General features: G+C 45.1%; 1 protein-coding gene across 2 annotated transcripts in view; it reads left to right on the forward strand.

Annotated features, from left to right (window-relative positions):
* The window catches only part of GMDS (GDP-mannose 4,6-dehydratase), a 433,606-nt gene that overhangs the window by 413,801 nt on the left and 2,160 nt on the right, over nt 1–17,645 (forward strand). The gene's annotated exons all lie outside the window — the stretch shown is intronic.

The following is a 17,645-nucleotide window of genomic DNA, read 5'->3' on the forward strand; positions in this document are numbered from 1 at the left end:
ATCCCATTTCTTTTGTAAGTGCAGCCCTTCTTCCTGCCCATTTTGTCCTTCTGGATCTGGAGCACAGCACTTTTTTCCATCTTTTAATCTCTTCCTCCATACTATTCCCCAATATCTCTAGGGTAAGACACCAGGGGAAAAAGTTGGGCTCGGTCCCTGCATTTCTGTTTCTAGCTACTCAGCACAAGCAGCTCAGTGATTTAGCAGGCACGTAGGCACTGTTGGCTTTGGGGACAGATAGCTGCCACTTAGAGCCCCCTTAGGAGCTGGTTGTATCTCTGCGGGACCTATTGCAAAAGAAAAATGCATTTGTGTAACTGAGCAAAACACAGTGGGGGTTTGGTGCTCAGTCCAGGGTGTAGGAGTTCACTGACCTCATGGAGGGACAGCCTGGGTTCCCCATCAGCTGGGGCAGAAATTATTATAGAGGAAGGGTGAGATTGGAGGTGAAGGGCTGATCAGGCCACCATAAGTGCAGTGGAGGAGGCCTGGACTGTACCGTAAGAGACTTTAAGGGTCTGTACTCATCATTAAGAAGATGGGAGCTTGATCAGGTCTGTTGAATTAGAGCTGGCAAAATATGTTCCTTTACAACTCCCCTACCCCAGGCTGGTGCACTCGTAATTTTCTGAAACAATTGCTGTTTACACTAAAGTTTTCCACGCTTGGTCTTTCTCCAAAGGCAGAAGGTTTTAGCAGAAACCCTGCTGCTGCTGCTGCTTGGGTGGGCACATGTAGGGAAGGAGGATCTCTTTAAAACATCTGAATTTTATCATGCAGTCAGAAAAAAAATGGCTGAAGTCTGGGACTTGGAATGAAAAAAAGTCTTCGCTAATACCAAGCACAGCTGTGCTTTTGCAGGGCAATATGAAGTCTATATTGCTTTAACCTGTTTGGTTAAGGTCAAGAACGAAGTGTCTCAATGCCCTGGCTGGTTACAGAAATGCTGTTCCTTCATGCAGAACTGATTTGAATATTGAGCTGTGGTTCAGTGTTGTTGATTTCGACATGGGATGGATCAACCCCACAATTTCAGAGCAACCTCAATTGTCCAGAGAACTTGCAAGCCCTCCTGGCAGAGTTGTGCAAGACCAGAGGGTTAGTTTGTTTTCTTTCATGGGGTTGTAATCTTGCCAAGCAGAGAGGCAGACTGCACATCAGTAAGGACAACTTTTTTTCCAATTTTAGTGATCTGCTGAGGTCACAACAAACTTGGTAACGTGTCTCCTTGGGGTGTTGAATTACAGCAAAGCTTAACACTTTCCACTACATACTGTCAGATAAATCAGGAATTTTACTTGAGGCTTGCTCTGCAACCTTGGAAAAGTAGTTTCACCTTTTTGTCTGCCTCTCAGAGGAGAAGAATTAGAAATGACCTGACAACACATACTAGGTAAAGATTGGAAATTAGTGTTGTTATTATAGAAGTATGGAACTATGTTATTTACTACAACTACTTGTTTTATTACTGTCATTACTATTTTTGAATTAGTAGTTGTGGAAAAGGTCTGTAATGTAAGAGGAATTAGAGGACTGAAAGGAATAGTTTTTTGACTGAAAAGGAAGAGAAAACTGTTAGACAATTAATAATCCTCTTTATGGTCTGGTCCAAGAAAAATATTCAACAAAGTTATATTGGTGGTAATATACTGATCTTCTTAGTAGCAAAATTGGACGTAATTCTGCTATCATTTCTCATTATTCTTATTATCTACTACTACATAAGTAGCAATCCAGAAGTGCCCTGAGTCAGTTTGTACCCAAGGCGAACATCAGCATCCTTCTTTAAAGCATTCCAGACATAAACAGGGTCGTAAAACAAAACAGAAAGCTGACGGTTTTATTGTGATGCACGTTACAATCAAGTAGTTATCTGATGGATCATCTGCTTTTTATGATCCGTGATGAGAAATATAGCTGTCATATGAGGAATAGATTTCTCATCGTAAAACTTACCTCTGTAATTTCAGCACCTGAAGAAGTGCTGCCTCAGGTGCTGATTGTGCTAGTAAACACCGTCTGCAGAGCGATTTCCCCATCTGCTTCTCCTCCTTCCATTTAAATGCAGTTTGGCAACAAGTGTCTTTCTGCAGTTCCCTTCAGCAGCTGCTGCTATTAAAGATCTCCTGTGAGGAGGCTCCTGTTGGATAGCTGGTGATGCAGGAGTTCACCTGGGGGAAGAAAAGCCTCTGCAAGGTATGTAGGCCAGTGTTTCTGTAGATAGCTAGTGAAGCAGTCTCTTGGGGAAGTTAACTCTCTGGTGGAGCAAATCGCTTCAAGTCACTGCTGCCACTGGAAGGGGCTGAGTTAATCGAAGTCATTTAACTCAGGTTTCCAGTGTAATTAATGAGAGAAAAGCTCCGAGTTTATGTAGATTTTGTATCTCTGCATTGCTTGGGCTCTTCACTTGGCACCTGGGTTGCACGTCTAAAATTACAGCTTTCAAACCCCTCGTGCCATATTGATGCGCAGCGTTTTCTTGATGGGAGAAAACCAGACGCACGTTGAGGGCGTAGATCAAAACTTCAGGTCCCCAGAAAGCAGTGGTTTCACCACTATCCGCAAGAGTTCTGGTATCTATTCCACGGATGTTAAAAGCAAGGAAACCTCTTCGTCTAACGTGATGACTGAACCACAGGAACACATTTTCCTTTTGGATTTGCGTGTTGCAGACCCCCCGTGTTAGGGAGAGGTTGTACGTTTCAGCGTGCTGACAGACACTGTTACACACTGTGCTTTATCCACCCCTGTTCCGCTGGCCTCCAACAGCCCTGAGCCCCTCTGAATCCCTCTGCCTTTGGCACTGCTGCTGGTGGGGCTCCCAGCTGGGGGTGTGGTCTAGCTAAAATGGGTGCTTTTCACCAAAAGAATAAATTATTCCTATACTACTGTCTGAAAAGGGTGGATCTGGAGCCAATTTAGTGAGCATAAGTTACAATTGACTTTGGAACTAATAACTTATGCTTTGAGCTTCCTTAGATGTATAGCCAAGGAGCTGTCTGGCTGCATGTGTTTTTACACATCTTTCAGCTAAATTAGAAATCCAAGTGCAAAACTTCATGTGCAGAGATATCTTGGAGATTTGTGACCTTCCCAGAAACACTTTGTGTCCATAAACCAGCCAGAGGGTCTCCTGATTTCATATACCTTTTTTTTTGCCACATATGGCACACTGGTAAATAGTAAACTGAGTTTATTGTATCTTAATTAATGAACCTGAGTATAATTTGCCCCAGTTCTGGCAAGCAAACCCTGCTGGAAAACTGATTAGTGGAGGGAGCCAACTTAACTGAACACCCTCTCCAGAGATGTGACCAAAGACTGAAGCGTATACATTCTTACGTGTGAAAGGTAGAAACGCCCTAGGAACGCCGGTGGTGGTGATTGCACTGAGCTGGGAATAGGAAGGCAAGAGGTAGAGCCTGTAAGGAGATGGAGAGGAAGGTCATGGTGAAAAAGGGATGTCGTAGCTTAAGGCAAACCCTGAGGACAAGGAGGAAATCTGCTGCTGAGTTTAGTGGTCTTTACACCAAGCTAGTGGAAGGAGGACTGAATCAAGGAGATATATAAAGAGCAGGAATAATGGCAGATGCAGACAGTTCATTTCTTGCTACTGTCAAATTTGTGAGTTTAGTCTGGTGGGATGCTACCAGCAGTGATGATGAACGTTACAAAGCTTGGCTGTATTTCGCTTACTCAGCCACTGCTTGGCCGGGCTCCTGTTGAGTTCAGCAGGAGTTTGCATGAGAATGTGCAAGTCCCTCCTCCCCAGAAATGGGAATTCCCTGCCAAAGTATTTTGTTAGATAGCTCGAGCAGGTGTAGTGAATTGCTGGTGTATTTTTAGTACACTAGTTAGCACCTCGGCTGTGGTAAGCTAAACAATTTCAATCTTGAAAGGGAAGCACTTAGGTTTGTAGGAAGAGCTTTATTATAGAGAGGTGCTGAAGTCTGTATGAAAATACATAACTTAAGGCACACACCTGAGCAAAAAATTATCCGATAAGAACAAGAACCATCTCTAAATATGTGGATTTGAATGTGTTAAACACTATATATGTTGCTGCACTTATTGTTCTTATGTAGACAGGCACGAGTCTTCCCTGCGTTGTACTTTGTCTAATTGAAACCCATGCAAAACATAGACCAAGTAGGAGCAAATCGAGTTGGTTGCACCTTTTGGTTAGATACGTGAATAACTATTCCAGGTGTAAAGCAGCTGAAAACAGTGCTCTTTTTACCTAATATTTGCATGGAGGATCCATGAAGGATCACACATTTCATGGAGTTCCCCCACGATAATAATCGCAGATGGCAAATGTCCCGTTACTCATGTACCTGGCCATTTTTGTATGCAGTTACCAGAATTGCTCACTCCCAGTACCCACGTGCACAAAAATAGGCTGCAACAGCCTGCTTAGGATTGTTAATAGCACGGTCCAAAGTCTCTGTCTTTATTGCTGTGTTGTTTTACGCTGTTTTTGTAAGAGAACTGAGCTAGGAATGAGTTTGGTTGTTGACTGTCCAAGCAAAAGGAGGTGTACATCTACGTGTAGCGCTGGGGCTGCAGAATTTCCGTGTTGACCTGCACGTGGTTTAAATCCTGAACGTGGCATGATGAGCTGGTGGGCCAGAAGAGAGGCACTGCACCCAGTGACCAGCTGTAGTGCATGGTTCAAATAAGGAACCAGAAGCTTCTGAAATTTTGCGTTTAAAATACACGCAGCTTGAACTAGCAGCGTCTCAGTGAGGCCTAAGTCTTTGCCATAAGCGATTCAAAATCAGGCTGCAGTAGTTCAGGGGATACTTAATTGGCATTTCTCTTTCTTTGCATATCACTGTTCTCATCAGTTCTAATACATGTTTTTTTCCTGCCTCTACAAACTTCTTTGCCTTAAAGGACTCATGAAGGAAATAATTAAAAAGTACACAGAGGAAAACTGTCTGAGCAGAAGGGGCAGAAATCCAAGGTGGTTTAGGGAGGTGCCCCAAACACTCTTTTGGATGATTGTTAATTTTTTTTCTTACTATTCTTTTATGATACTGCTTTTGTTTAATTGCTCATGTTTTCCTAACCTGTGTGACAGGCATAATTTGAAGAGCAATAGTAATGATCAGGCCATGGAAGTGCCAGCTGCTGCCTACGTGCTTGAGCAAGCATAGAGCAGGCAGTGTCAGGACACAGTGCTGTCTCTTGATTAGATCTCAACTTCTTTTTCATGCTGATGAAAAAGTTCCTGACTGTTATGATTTAAGGATAGGCGATGCCAAAAGACGCTATGCAAAGTCAGAGCTCTCTCAGTTCACTCCCTGTATGGAATAGTAAGCTCATGGGACTTTACGGCAGTACGTGCTGTTAAAATCTATACTGTTATAGTTTAAAAAGATACAATTGGTTTATTTGGACCTTTTTAGTGTAAACTGCCAGGCAGCCCTTCTAGGTTAATAAGATTTATTTTTTAATATCAGTGAACAATTTCAGTCTTTCTCTTCTCAAATCAAACCTCAAGACCACAGAAATTCGCAGTTCTGCCATATACCGTGTGCTAGCGTGTTGTGAAGCTCGTTTAGAAGCCGTGGTATCATTTTGGTTTGGGTTGCTCAGATTACTAATTCTTATGATTGTTTCATGCTTCAGTTGCGTGCTGCTGCAGCGAGAAGTTGTGGGTAGCGCTGCTGAACAGGTAGATCATCAGAACATGAAGTCTTTTCTGATGTTTTTCTAATAGTAAGTGGAGATTTAATGATTAACTTGCGGATACCTTGGCAAAAGTTTATAAAGCGTTGAGCAGATTTTGTGGTAAGTTTGAAATTTGTATTTCATTTTTTAAAAAAAAACGCGTGGGATGATGCACTTCTAAAAGGTTTTGATGAATTCTGCTGTCTTTTGGAGTGAAAAGGAAATCAGGAAAAAAGGCATTCTGCTGTAGGCTGCAGCAGCAGTGCACTGCAGGGTCCTTCCTCGCAAACGACAGGGTGAATCCCTGCTTGAGCGACAGTGAAGTGAAATAAATTTGTGTCTGTTCTGTGCTGCCAACCTTTGCAGTTGTGTAATTAATACCATATTCTCCTTTTTTCTTTGTTTCTTTTCATAAAGTAGAAAGTTCTGGGATCCTGTGATTACGCAAATCTCAACTTTTTGACATGTGAGGTTTTTGTTCTGACATTTTATATGTAGAGAAAATCTTTGAAAAGATGGAAATTGTTTAGAGAACAGAAGACAAACCAATAAACTCATGAGTTCTGTTACTACCAAGTTCCCAATAGGGGTCTGGAGGGGAAAAGTTGAGCAAGCAATGATAGTCTCTTAATATTACCGGAATGAGTATTTGATTTTTGTGGGAAAGAAGCTATAAAAGAAAATCCAGGGGCAGAAATAGAAGTGAAACTTTAGGAAAAAAAAAACAAAATAAATATATGGTTAAAAAAGTCACCTGCTGCATCAAGGTGCTCTACGTCCACTGGTGGTTCTTCATAGTCCCTGTAGTGCTGCTGTGAGGCGGTTCTATTTTATCTAAATGCTATTACACCTAGTTGAAGTCTTGCTCAGGTTACAAGTGGAATGAAGCTGACAAGATGTTCGTCTAGCTTTCTTCAGCTGCTTTTTAGGTTCTCAGGAGACACGTGGCAGTTCTGACGTTCATGTCTTTATGTGTTCACACATCTTGTCCGTTACGTTGGAATACATCAAACAAAGCAAACCAACCATCAGGTTTCTTGGTGACCTGGACTGGAAAAGAGATGCAAGCTGTAGGTGAATTCTAACAGGATATTCCAGGAGGTGATACTTGACTTTGACAGATTTTCAGAGAAAGGGCTGCCACTTCTGCGTTTGTGCAACACGTGATGGGACCCTTACCTGGCATCTCTGGCCTGCCAAAACATGAATGAGCAGTAGGATTGCTTGTCTGAGGAACAGTCCATCTTTTGTATCGCAGCTTGGCGAAAGACAATTCCTGTGTGAATGGTCTTCAAAGACACTTTCCTTGTAAAGGAATCGAGTGATGGATGAGGCATCTCACATTTTAGACATTAAACAGGTGAAAGCATTGGAGTATTCTGAGCCCATGCCTACTGCCCTCTATGTCTGAGTAGTTTCCTTGCTTTTTAATTGTGGAACTAAACGATGTTTGGTAAGTAGGGCAGGACCACTAGAAAATGATAACTGTTTTCCTTCTGTGATGCTTTTGCACATTTGAGTGCTGCAGGCTGAAATAATGAAGAATTCTTTGGTAACAGATCAAAAATTCTTTTCTTGTTTAATTGAAAGTGTTTAAGAGAGAGAAGGTCATTGAGAGGACAGATTTCAAGAAGTGATATTTGCATTTGGTGATGCTTTGGAAAGAAACAGAGCATATTATGCAGGTTTTTAAAGTATATCTGGTGAACACCCTGCCAAATCTGTGGACTTTTATAGGCAGCTACTGTGAACAGTAATAGCAGTAAATAAATCTGCTTTTTACCCCTACTGAAACTGGCGCTGTAAGATTTAGGAGATCTTGTTGCTTCTTAAAACCTTATTTCAACATAGTTTCAGCCCTGTCAGCAAACCTCTGCTGTGTTAGTGGTAATATAAATTGTTTCCCAAACCTTGCAATATTCTACTCAAAATTCAGAACCTGAGTGAAGAGAAAGCTGGCACTGGTGTGTGATGGAGTACCGCTGGATGAGAAAAAGGAACAAGTCTGTGAGAATACATAGAGAATACCTGGGGGAAAAAAATGGAAAAATATTCAGGCAAGAAGATTGCTATAGCAGAAATGAGAAGAAGAGAACAAAATTTCAGTGTGAGGTGTCATTTTTTGAGGGTGAAGGAGAGATGGGGAAGTAAGGCTGGGTTTAAGAGGATGATAGTGAGGAACAGGAGAATGATGCTCAAAAAAGAAGTGGGAGGAGCGTGAGTGAAAGAGAGACTGGGAAAGACATCAAATTAGGAAAGAAAAATGTCTTACAATAAAAAGAGATAAATGGGATTTTACGAGAAAATAAATTAGCCAAAATGTGAGAAAGACTTAAACAACAAGGAAGGTGAGAGAAATTAAGTACCAAGGAAAGGGAAGGATGGGAGAGAATAAAATACTGATCTTTAAAAAAAAATAAAATAGTTGTATTCATTTTATTGTTTTCTTGGAAGATTTTGTGGTGGGTTGGATGTCTGCTCTGAGAGAAAGTGAAAGATAGAACAGCAAAAACTATGATTTTTTTTTTTTCCCAGGCTTTCCTGTGCAGGAAATGTAATAGGAAGTTATTTTTATTAACCAAGATCAGAGAACGTGCAACCACGAACTACCAAGAATGGTGTGGAAAATCCAGTTATTTTTCCAGTCAGACCAGAAGAACCTGTGGCCATTGACCACCAGGAGCCTAAGGGTCAAACCATTAAGCAGCAGGGTCGGTGAACTGAATGGCTATTGGAATCTGTGTGTCTCTAAACACACACAAACCAGCTTACCTCACAGACCAAAATAATCTTGAACACCATGTAGCTGATATTTGTAGCCGTTCATTAATTGCTCAGCGGTCTGTTTTGTCTACCTAATCAACGCAAAAAGCAGACTTATTTGATTTCATTTGCAAGTGTGAAGCCAGTTGATTTTACGGAGGTGTACTCCTTGCTGAGCAGTATTTTTCCATCAAGACAATCAGGTTACAACTGGCCACCAAAAAATTATGATGCAAAAGAGCCGGAACAGTGAGCACCTCGGACTGACAGAGGGGATCTTATTTGCAAAGCGTTTTGGAGGTTGTCAGCTGGAAGGCACCCCTCCCTCCGGCGTAGCCCCGATGCTGAGGGTGCTGGGAGGGCTTCATCCTTTCCAAAGCTGTGAGATGCTGTGGCAGTACCCAGCCCACATCCCTAATACACTTGCAAGACTCTGTGAGACAACGGAGTGGGGAGAACCATGCCTTTATTTGCAGCAATAGCATACTTTTCAGCTGTAAAGGAAATATTCAGCTGGCCACCTTGCCTGGACTTAGCAGTGACCAGTGTTCTACCACATCCAGAATAGAAGTTGTTTATAGGTGGGAAATGCATAAGCCTGTTAATGGGCACGGCGTGAGTCCGAAGCATTAAATGTGACCTGCTTTGCTGTATGCCAGTACCTGCAAAGGGTTATTCTTTGTAGTGTCCTACTTGGACTCCAGCGCTGAAGCTTTCATCAAAGTAGATCTGATTATTTTGCACATGGCTTTCCTGAAAGGATGTTATGATTTTCTAGATGTTTGGTGGCTGGTGATAAATTAGGCTTTTATGATGTCATGTGAAAGGCCACTGCCTGGACTTCCTTCTCCATCAAGCGCACTGGAGAATACATTTGGGACATGCTCAGAATCAGAAATTATCCTACCTTGTTTGATTTTAACCCTTTTGTGGCCCATTGCTTGCTTTGTAAGCAGAGGGGTTTGGGCAACGATAGCTTCACTTGTGCAGACAGGAGCCCCATGGTATCCCGGCCTGAGTCCCCTCCATATACTGTGTTTGAAGTGGATTCTTTTTTTTGGCTTGGGTAACAAAGCCTCAGCTCATGAACTCCCTTTAAGCCATTTGCAGCTTCAATTCTTTCCGTGTACTGTGTCTTGAAAAGGGTTTTCCAGTCAGGTGGGTGTTTTAGTGAGAAACTGGAATGCAGCGAGGGGTGGGGAAAGGTGATGCGTCCCATAAATCAGGTTTATGGCCGCGTGGAGGGAGGCTGCATCTCAAAAAACAGCCAGCAGTAAAAGGTGGCACGTCACTGCTTTGTCCGGAGAAGTGGCAGCTTCCTTCTTCATCCCTCATACTGCCAGGAGGAAGTATTTTACAACTGTTTTTCAAACCATGAGAAATGACCAACCATCCTCCGCGCTAACTCTTTTGTACCAGTTAATCCATAGCGGGGAGGAAGGTGGGAAGAGAGCAGTACCCATCCCCTCTCGGTCCTTTTCCCCCCCCGGTCTTACCACAAGCTTCAGGGGCCCGAGGTTCAGGTACCAGTAGAACAGGTAAGGAAGGGAGCAGCATCTCTCCCGCCCCACCAGAGTCGCAGCCAAGCCTTCAGAGCAGTGAAATGAGCACTGACCCAGGGCAGAGACAGCAGCTGCTGTGGCAGGTGGGTTAGAATTTTCCAATGACGTGCTCTTTAGGTGAAAAATTACATTTTGAGTAAATTAATATTTTTATTAGGGCAAATAGAGCAGCACACCCTTCAAAAAAAAATACAGTTTTGATGTTAACGTAACAAATGCCTTATTTTTTCGGAGATGTGAATGTCCATAGGGGTAGCAAAATCACCACAAGCAATGCATCCTGTACAAGATAAAGAATTCATCCTATGGAGTAGTAGCATCCTGCTAACCATTGGCCTGCGTTCATTGAATTTCTGCGTGATGCTCTAAAAGTACATGGAGAAGTATCTCTAGGTAGAATACAGAATCGCTGTCCTAATGCTTGTTGTTTTGTTGCTTACCATTTGGTATTTGACTAGCAAGGATAACTAAACCTATTAAGATTCCCAGTAGGAGTTATTACAAACCAAGTATATTTTAGTGGAAGAAGAGAAGGAACTAAGTAGCCTTGCAGCACGGATTTCTGGGGTTATCAGTCTTCCGATTCATCTCGACACGTCAGCCAGCGAAGACAGCTAACCCTAGGGGCCATATTCCACTTCCAGTCAGAAATGCAGCCATTACTGCACAGCTGCTGAGATCCCAAAGCTTCACAGAGTGATTTCCTGAGGTCTGCAGAAAATGTGAAGAGTAGGGAGCAAGGAGAAAAATAAACAGGGGAGTCAAAAAATTGTGAGAATTGCATTTAATAATTTTAAAAGGTACCATGCCCTTGCCTAAACAATACATACTGTGTGTGGCAATAAAACCATGTATGATGGCAACACAATTACCTTACTGTCCCTCCCTAAGTTGTTCTCAGAGTAGAGAACAGATTGTGGTGACTGTGGCCAGCAGGTCGAGGGAGGTTCTCTTCGCCCTCTGCTCTGCCCTAGTGAGGCCCCATCTGCAGTGCTGTGTCCAGTTCTGGGCTCCCCACTTCAAGAAAGATGAGGAGCTACTGGAGAGAGCCCAGCGGAGGGCTACGAGGATGAGGAGGGGACTGGAGCATCTCTGCTACGAGGAGAGGTTGAGGGAGCTGGGCTTGTTCAGCCTGGAGAAGAGAAGGCTGCGAGGGGACCTAATAAATGCCTCTAAATATCTGCAGGGTGGGTGTCAGGAGGATGAGGCCAGACTCTTTTCAGTGGTGCTCAGCGACAGGACAAGGGGCAACGGGCACAAACTGAAGCAGAGGAAGCTCCAGCTGAACCCGAGGAAGAACTTCTTCCCTCTGAGGGTGCCGGAGCCCTGGCCCAGGCTGCCCAGGGAGGCTGTGGAGTCTCCTTCTCTGGAGATATTCCAGACCCGCCTGGACAAGTTCCTGTGCAGCCTGCTCTGGGTGACCCTGCTTGGGCAGGGGGTTGGGCTGGGTGACCCACAGAGGTCCCTTCCAACCCCGAACATTCTGTGATTCTGTGATCCACCAAGAGGATCCTCCCTGGACCTGCTGGCCACACTCCTCCTCATGCACCCCAGGATCCCATTGGCCTTCTTGGCACCCAGGGCACGCTGCTGGCTCATGGTCACCCTGTCGTCCCCCAGCACTCCCAGTCCCTCTCCGCAGAGCTGCTCTCCAGCAGGTCCCCCCCAGCCTGTACTGGTGCCTGGGGTTGTTCCTCCCCAGGTGCAGGACCCTGCCCTTGCCCTTGTTGAACCTCATCAGGTTCCTCTCTGCCCAATTTTCCAGCCTGTCCAGGTCACACTGAATGGCAGCACAACCTTCTGGTGTATCCACCACTCCTCCCAGTTTGGTGTCATCAGCAATGATGGATGGACAGACCCCAGCGTGAGGCTCAGCCCCGCGAGGGCTGCCTGCACCATGGCGTGGGGTCTGCTCAGGCTGCGACCGACCGGGACGCCGTCTCCACCAAAGCACTTAGAGCCCAGCGACGATGCTCCCCGGGCACCCGGGGTCGGCTCCCCCCGCTTCGCCGTTTTATCTGAGGTGTCGGCGGGGCTGCCGGGGCCGGCGCTGAGCGAGCCCGTTTCCCCGGAGCGGAGCGTTGTTCCCGGCCTCCGGCCGCCCGCGTGGCCCCGCTGATGGACGATGCCACCCGTCCCCAGCTTCCTGAGCAGACCAGACAGCTCGCTGTTTTCTTCGCCTCTCTTATCGAGCCCTGTCGCTGAGAGAGGTCTGGCTCCGGCTTGGGCTGAGCGGCAAGGTGGAAGAGGCGCAGGGGAGGGAGGGGAAGATGAGGAGGAGGAGGGAGAGGTGCTCCATCACTGTTATTATCACCCTAAACTTCATTGCTGCTCCGAGTTCATTTGCCTTCACCCTTTGGAAGGTGGTCAAATTAAAGATTATCCACCCGATAAGATAAAGCCGCTGTTCCAACGCTCCTGGTGGAGAAGCCAAGGCTGTGCTCAGGTTTTATTGACCGTGTCGACACCTTCTTGCTGGAATATGGTGGAGCCCCAAGATAAGACCTTACCCTAAAGATGCCCGGCACTCGCAGCCTGCCGAGGGCCGTCCGAGGTGCAGGGGCTCAGCGCCGCGCAGAATCAGCCCTTTTCTCGGGTCTTCCTTCCCCCTCCCCTTCCTCCTGAACACGGTTTTAGTGAAAATGGAGCTTTCTGAATAGGGAGGGGATTTGCACAGGAAAACACGCTAGAGGAAAAAAACATTATGCTTCTTATTTTAAATGGCATTTTGTTATGCGTGAGTTTCAGCCGATTGGTTGCTTTTTACCTTTTGCCTTTTCCTGTGGTTCTTTGCAAACAATACTGCCTTTCTGCAAAAGACTGCTGACCCAAGAGTGGAAAGCAGCCTGTTCATGCTGCATTAAAACAAATTTAGATCAGGAACCAAATTCGCTGGCATTCTTCTATTCCCTTGGTACCCTAACTGCTCCGCAACTTTGCTTTTCTAAGAACAGTGGAAAGGAAAAATGAAAACTGAGCGACACGTTACGGCTCTTCTTAAATTCCTGAAGATGTTTACTGCGTTCCTGGTTAGGCTTGGGCTTTGCTCATTGACGTGTTTTATCTTCAGCCACCTCATACTTACTGGGGAGATAGGACTCTCTTGCTGTACAATTATACTGGTTTTTTCCCCCTGTTACTATAGATACTGTAACAAACACCAACATTTGCAAAGAAATGGAGCCGGTGCCTTCTGCCTCGTGGGTCTCCGTAAGCACCGACGAAGCAGCGTGCAGCGGACGCAGGGCTCGTTACTGTGACTCCTTCTTTGGGGGGGGGGTTGATCCGAGCTTGGCTGAACCATGCAGTGAATTTCACACCGGCAATGTGCGCATTTATGGGCTCTGCAGCTCTGATTTGGGGAGATCTGACTGCTTTTCTCAGCGGAGGAATGGCTCAGCTGAAGTCACAGGAGCTGCTCTTCAGTATCGCCTCGGGGTTAAGACACCATGTCCCCAGGCCTGGAGGCAAGTGAGGGGAGCACCAGGGCATGGAGGAGAAGGGTGATGGGAGAAGAACTGCCTAGAGGGCAATGTAGGTGCTCTCCTGGTGACTGGCAACAGGCACTCTAACCCCAAGCAGTGAGCTGCAGCGGGTACCCGGGCACGCGGCGGGGCTGATGCTGCTGCTGGGATCTGCGACGTGAGGCCTCCTTAAAAACTGCTGTGAAAAATGCCCCGAAATATGCACAAATGGGGAGATTATTTCATAAGGTAAACTTTGAGATATGTATTACTGAAATATAAGGGTGAAAACGCAAAATTGCAAGCTAACGTTTTTTAATTAGGTAGCTACTTTTATTAATTTTTCTTTGGATGGGATGAGTTAAAGCTGGAAGGCGATGGTTTTAAGAAGGAAATAAACCACAAGTGGGGTTTGCAGGAAGCTTCGGCCCCTAGACTCTTGAGCTCCTTCCTGGTAAAACTTCTGGAGCAAAAGAGCGCGGGACCGAACGCACCAGCCAGAGCCTCCGCCGAGCTGGGTCCGTGCTCTTCACCTCCACCAGCTCTGATGCACCAAACCATCTTCCAAGCGGTCGCGCTGGCTGTGAGCGTGGCCCTGGCCGCTTCTCAGGCGCAGTAAAACTGTTGTGTGCTTAGATGGAGCCTGTTTCTTTTTTAGAGGCGAAGCCTTGTCCCTGCTGCAGCGAGCGGCGCCGGGCACGATTCCATCGCAGGTGTTTTGGGGAGGACTGGAGCTCAGTTTTGTTCTGGTGTAAGAGAGAGCAAAAGCTGGCGCTCAGCGCTGGCTTCAGCAGCAGACCACGCTGTCTCCTTTTTCTCACATTGTCTCAGGGCTTGAAGTTTTCGGTTGAAGTTAATTGAACGAGACAGTGATACTCTGCACCGTGAACCTAGATCAGTCACCGCGCGAGTCAGAATGGGAGTCGTGATGACACTCCGAACCAGAGCTTGGGAAATGTGATATTTACATTAAAATATTTTGCATTTTTGTCTCATGGCTTTAAAACCGATTTTTAAAATGCCTTACCACATTGCATAATAAATTTCTCTCTGCTCATCTGTATGTGTTTGCATGTGTGCATTCGGACAGTAAAAACCAAATTGTCGTGCGGTCAGATTTAGTAATAATGGAGTATTTTCTACACAGTCACACAGCCCCATTTACAGAAAAGGTAGAGCAGAAAAACTCGCAGTGAATAAACCCATTCTTTTCTCTGAGAGACAGCGTTATGACAATGAGGTGTATATGAAGCCGTAGGAGAGTTCACCCTCCTATGAAGTGGCAACAGAGAATTTGACTGTCTTTTCCATCTTCCTGCCCTTGAAATATTTACCTGGATGTTATTTCCAACTCTTAGCTTGCAGGTAAAACTTGTCATTGCCACTTACTGTATTTGCATGGAGAACATGGACTTGTTCCTCCCAAAACAGAGAAGTAAAAGCAAAGACTTAATTTTATGGTCGTGATCTGAGTATTGTTAAAAGAAGAGAGAGCCTTCATCGGTGTGGAACAGGCTGCCCAGGGAGGCTGTGGAGTCTCCTTCTCTGGAGATATTCAAGACCCACCTGGACAAGTTCCTGTGCAGCCTGCTGTGGGTGACCCTGCTTGGGCAGGGGGTTGGACTGGGTGACCCACAGAGGTCCCTGCCAACCCCGACCATTCTGGGATTCTGTGATTCTGTTTTCAGGTCTGCAGACTCGCAGCTCGGTATCTAAATCCTCCGGGTTTTCACGGAGTCAGAGGGCTTTGTTTTCCTGCCCGTGTGGAAAGCACCGCGCCACAGCAAACGTTCTCCTGCAGGAACAGAAAACGTGAACTGGTGTCCTTCCACCAGGTGCCTTTCCGTCAGGGGTAGGAACACTGGGCAGGTTGCATCCAGCAGCAGCTGGTTTCTGAGAACACTCTCCAATCCCACCCCCATCCACCCCAAAAAAATCCATGTTTTCTCCCGTGGAACCTCACCTTTTCTCCCTTTGGATTCTCGTCTGGTCGTACCTCCGGGAAGTGAAGCCCTGACACTGACAAATCAATCCGCTTTAGTGATCGGCATGACAGAGGTTTTTTGGTCGTCGTTTTTTCATGGGTTTTGGTTGGTTTTTTTCCTTTTGGAAGCCTGACAGATGCATCTCTGGTTTCGCTGAAAGACTTGCATAATATAAACAAGCAGTCATTCTGCTCCATGATGAGCTTTCTCTAATATTCTTATTTTATTGTAATTACCTTATTGTTTTCATATTATGAGCTACTTGTAGAAAAATACAGGAAACATGACTGCACTACAGTCCTTTAATCAGGAATAGCTTTGTTCCAGTCCTCATTTCCATTCAGTGCTGAAACCTTGACTGAGAAGAACACAATCAAACCTGGAATTTAGATGCAATATGGTGTTCGTGTCCTGGTTGCGTTTGATCTCCTTACCTAGGAACTTCTCTAAGAGAACCTTTTAAACAGTGCCTAGGAGACATTTCATCTGTTTTCAAGTAAATCTAACTACAAAGCAGTGTTTCTCAAAAGTACACAAACTTCTTCAGGAGAGCCATTTAAAACCTTTTAACCTAAGTCAGCTGGGGAATTTGTATTATCATATATATTAAATCTTTTTTCTCTGTTTTTTTTTTTTTGCTGACAGATTATGCCATAACGCCTTTACTGCATCACTGTTAAAGCACATGAACTTTTAAAGGAAAAATACTTTTTTGTGTACTTAAATGGATTTCATAAACTAGTTGTGTTATCTCTGTGAATAATCCAGCACTGCAAATAACTTCACTTGTGCTGATTTGCAACCTCCCCCAACCCTACTTTGGCCTATCCGGCAGCTGAGTGTTTATGTTTTTGAATGAAGGGCTGGAATTAGGTAAAGTATTTTTTTAGATAAACTGTTTTAACAAAAAGCATTTGTCCAAGAAAGTTAAAAGACTGCTCCCAAGCTGTTCCAAAGCAGAATGCAGCTACGTACAGCAGGCGATGGCGATTCATTCTGTTCTTCCCAGTCCTTTTTTTTTTCCCAGATGGGAAGCCAGTGTCCTAGATAGGCTAAGTTTCAAAGGAAATTTTCCATATAAAGATCGTGGATGTAAAATTATCACTTGCACACCGTTTATAAAAAAGAAACTCTTATGCTTTATGATACGGCTTTTATGACTGAAAAATAGGTGGTATTAAAACACTTCTAGCTAACGGCTTGAATGAGGAATGAACAAAAGGCAATTGTTGTTATGCCGAAATTATTATTTTAAGAAGGATTTCCTTGTTTCCAGGCACATATATGCCCACGTATATAATGTAAATTAAACTGAACTCCAGACAAAAGGGATACCTCCATGAGCCCGTTAGGGTCTGACCCAAATTGCATCAAAGCTAGGGGGACTCTTTCCCATTTCAAACTGGATTTTGCAACCCGCACCCACCCAACCCTCCAGGAGATCGCTCGAGCCCACGTGGTTCTGCGTGACTTGGCCTCAGATCTCTGTGGCCGTTTCTAAAAACCCAGTAGGAAACCATTTCGTCTAATGTCAGCAAATCACGACATTTTTTTTATTTTCATATCATTTTGTTCTGCTCCATCTGCTTACCCTTTTCTGAAGGCAGGCTGAAATCTTTTTTAGCCCGAAGCCTGAACTAGTGAAAACGCTGCCTGGCATAGCCTCGGCAGACGTGTTTGTTCCACATCCCCTTCTTCGGGCCGAGATTTCCTTTGGTGGATTTCCTCTGCTCCTGGAAGCGAGCTGCCTAGCCTTACGGAGCACCGTTACGGAGGAGAATTTCCTACGTTTTACAGCCCAGGATGAGGCGATTTTGGAAGTGAACACGACCTGAACCACACATGCACGAAAGATAGCATCTGAAAAACGCAGCGTGCGGCAGGGCAGCTAAAAAAGCTACAGCCAGAAGCGCTCATTAGCTCTGCCGCCGGCCGGAGAAGAAGGACAGTCCACCCATCCCTCAGGAGAGCCTGCTGAGGCACCACCACCAAGGCAAACGCAAGAGCAGAACTCAGCCTTAGCCGCCTTCTTCTGCAGTAAAGTTGGGCCGGTTCGGTTCTCTTTAAACCTGGACAGATATAATTTTAGTATTCACTGCTAGAGAAGCGAAGCCAGTGAGGAGGGATGATATATTTTATTAAATCAAGATACACAGTCGGGAAGAGCTATTTCGACACGGTGTTTGAAACTA

Source organism: Opisthocomus hoazin, chromosome 3, assembly GCF_030867145.1.
Source record: "Opisthocomus hoazin isolate bOpiHoa1 chromosome 3, bOpiHoa1.hap1, whole genome shotgun sequence".
Taxonomy (NCBI): Eukaryota; Metazoa; Chordata; class Aves; order Opisthocomiformes; family Opisthocomidae; genus Opisthocomus; species Opisthocomus hoazin.